Below are 3,095 nucleotides of genomic sequence, written 5' to 3' on the forward strand. Positions count from 1 at the left end.
TCTGGATTTTGGAGTTGATCCGGATCTGGATTTTGGAGTTGATCGGGATCTGGATTTTGGAGTTGATCCGGATCTGGATTTTGGAGTTGATCCGGATCTGGATTTTGGAGTTGATCGGGATCTGGATTTTGGAGTTGATCGGGATCTGGATTTGCATAATTTGTAATTCTAAAAATAACTTCAATACAAATTGACGGAATTTGACGGTATTTTCACCACAGATAGATATTAGGCCATGGACGAGTCTGTACCAGCTGTGTGTCACACGATCGTACATAAATTATTTTGTATATATTATGCTTGTATCTGCGCTCTTCCCTCGCACTAAAAAGAGCCTGAATATACATGTCTGCGTATCGCCTCTGTAACATTGTGTGTCTTGTGAACATGAAAATTCCTGTTGCCATGAGGTTTTGTATATAAAGGAGAGTGTTCTTTAATAAAGTTACTCAGTTGATTGCTTCCTGCCTTTGAGCCACAACCTTGCTCTCGGCCCGTCACAAGTCCATTAAAATTTGGAGATGATACGGATTCTGGATCAAATGCAAAACAAATGTCTTTCTTTTTGTGTCAACATCACCCTGTGGCGGAGGTCAGAAATCTCTTATTATTATTATTATTATTATTATTATTATTATTATTATTATTAACTGAGCTACAACCCTAGTTAGAGAAGCAAGATGCTATAAGCCCAAGGACTCCAACAAGGAAAAATAGCTCAGTGTTGAAAGAAATAAGAAAATAACAATTTTTCCTTGGTATTATTATTATTATTATTATTATTATTATTATTATTATTATTATTATTATCCAAGCTACAACCCTGGTTGGAAAAGCAGGAGGTTATAAGTCCAAGGGAAGAATAGCCCAATGTCGAAAGAAATAAGGAAATAACAATGATTCCTTGGTATTATTATTATTATTATTATTATTATTATTATTAGTAGTAGTAGTAGTAGTAGTAGTAGGTAAGATATAGCCCTTGTTGGAAAAGCAAGATGCTATAAGCCCAAGGGCTCCTACAGGGAAAATATCCCAGTGAGGAAAGGAAATAAGGAAATAGATAGAATAGTGTGCCTGAGTGTACCCTCAAGTGGGTGGGATAAGCAAGGGAGCGAGACCTTGGTACAGAGGTTATGGCACTACACAAGACTAGAGAACATTGGTTTGATTTTATCAAGCCAAGTGATAAGTTTTATTGTCATATCATTTTACTATTTTTTGTGTTGTTGGGAGAAGGTACGTTACTGGTAAATTACTTTGTAATTAGAAATTACCTTGGTTTTTTTTTTTTTTTTTTTTTTTCTTTTTTTTTTTTTTTTTTTTTTTTTTGGTGATATCGGTACTATGGGGACAGCCGCATACGTGTACCCATTGAGACTTCAGCCTTGTTCCTCCAGGTCCTCCTACTTGAGTGAAGAATTATAAATATAATTAAATGGTTGATGTCATTCATGTTAAATCGTTGCAATTTAAAGGTTTAAAGGCCGCTCATGAATGGCAGGGGCAAGGGAAAGTGACATTGCCCTATCAAGCAGGACAATGCCCTAGATGCTGACCATATATACATATGATCAACTCCTAAGCCCCCCTCTCAACCCGAGCTAGGACCAAGGAGGACCAGACAATGGCTGCTGATGACTCAGCAGATAGACCTATAGTCTCCCCCAAACACCTCCCCCCCCCATCCTTAGCTCACAAGGATGGTGAGGTGGCAACGACCAAAGAAACTATCGAGTTTGAGCGGGACTTAAACTCCTGTGTGGCGTTCACCAGTCAGGGACGTTACCATATCAGCCACCATAACCCAATGAATGATGTTATTCATTCTCCTTTCATATTATTCAACTATAGTCCATTTCTTCTAGCGAGGCATATTTGCACCGACTCGCAGCGATGCCCTTTTAGCTCGGAAGAGTTTCCTGATCGCTGATTGGTTAGAATTATCTTGTCCAACCAATCAGCAATCAGGAAACTTTTCCGAGCTAAAAGGGCACCGCTGCGAGTCGGTGCAAATCTGCCTCGCTAAAAGAAATAGACTATAGATTGTAATATGAAAAAAAATGTATAAAGCGCAACCTATGGAAATGCTTTGGTAGGTTAAATAACCTTTATTTCAAAGTCCGTACTTCAATACGTCGAAAGCATAATTTCCTTTTGCTTAACTAAGCAAATTATTATAGAACTTCGCTAATCCCAAGAAAAACAATAAAAATCTATGTATAGAAAATTCCTTATATGGAAAACCAAACAAGAATTTGGTTACATTTGATATTTGTGTTTATGTCTTATGTTTTCTTATGTATCAGTGGAAATGCAACTTTAATCGATTTAGGAACTATTAAACTATTTTCATCAATTTGGTGTTATTTCGTATAAGAATAAATGGTTGGATGAACTCTCTCTCTCTCTCTCTCTCTCTCTCTCTCTCTGTATTGAGAGCGTTTCTATTAGACTATTAACATTCTCTCTCTCTCTCTCTCTCTCTCTCTCTCTCTCTCTCTCTCTCTCTCTCTCTCTCTCTCTTGAGAGCGTTTCTAATAGACTATTAACATTATCTCTCTCTCTCTCTCTCTCTCTCTCTCTCTCTCTCTCTCTCTCTCTCTCTCTCTCTCTTGAGAGCGTTTCTAATAGACTATTAACATTATCTCTCTCTCTCTCTCTCTCCTCTCTCTCTCTCTCTCTCTCTCTCTCTCTCTCTCTCTCTCTCTCTCTGTATTGAGAGCGTTTCTATTAGACTATTAACATTTCTCTCTCTCTCTCTCTCTCTCTCTCTCTCTCTCTCTCTCTCTCTCTCTCTCTCTCTCTCTCTCTCTGTATTGAGAACGTTTCTATTAGACTATTAACATTTCTCTCTCTCTCTCTCTCTCTCTCTCTCTCTCTCTCTCTCTCTCTATTGGGGGCGTTTCTAATAGACTATTAATAACTTGCCATTAAATTGCCACACTGACAACAGTAATGCCCGAACACATTGTAACGCCTGATAAAATTCAGTCAATCAACCGATCACTCGGTCAAAGCAAGGCTCTGGTATATCACCCCGATCAGAGATATAACTACCAATCATACCAATCATGGACCATCAACAATAGATA

This window comes from Palaemon carinicauda, chromosome 17, assembly GCF_036898095.1.
Source record: "Palaemon carinicauda isolate YSFRI2023 chromosome 17, ASM3689809v2, whole genome shotgun sequence".
In the NCBI taxonomy this organism is placed as follows: Eukaryota; Metazoa; Arthropoda; class Malacostraca; order Decapoda; family Palaemonidae; genus Palaemon; species Palaemon carinicauda.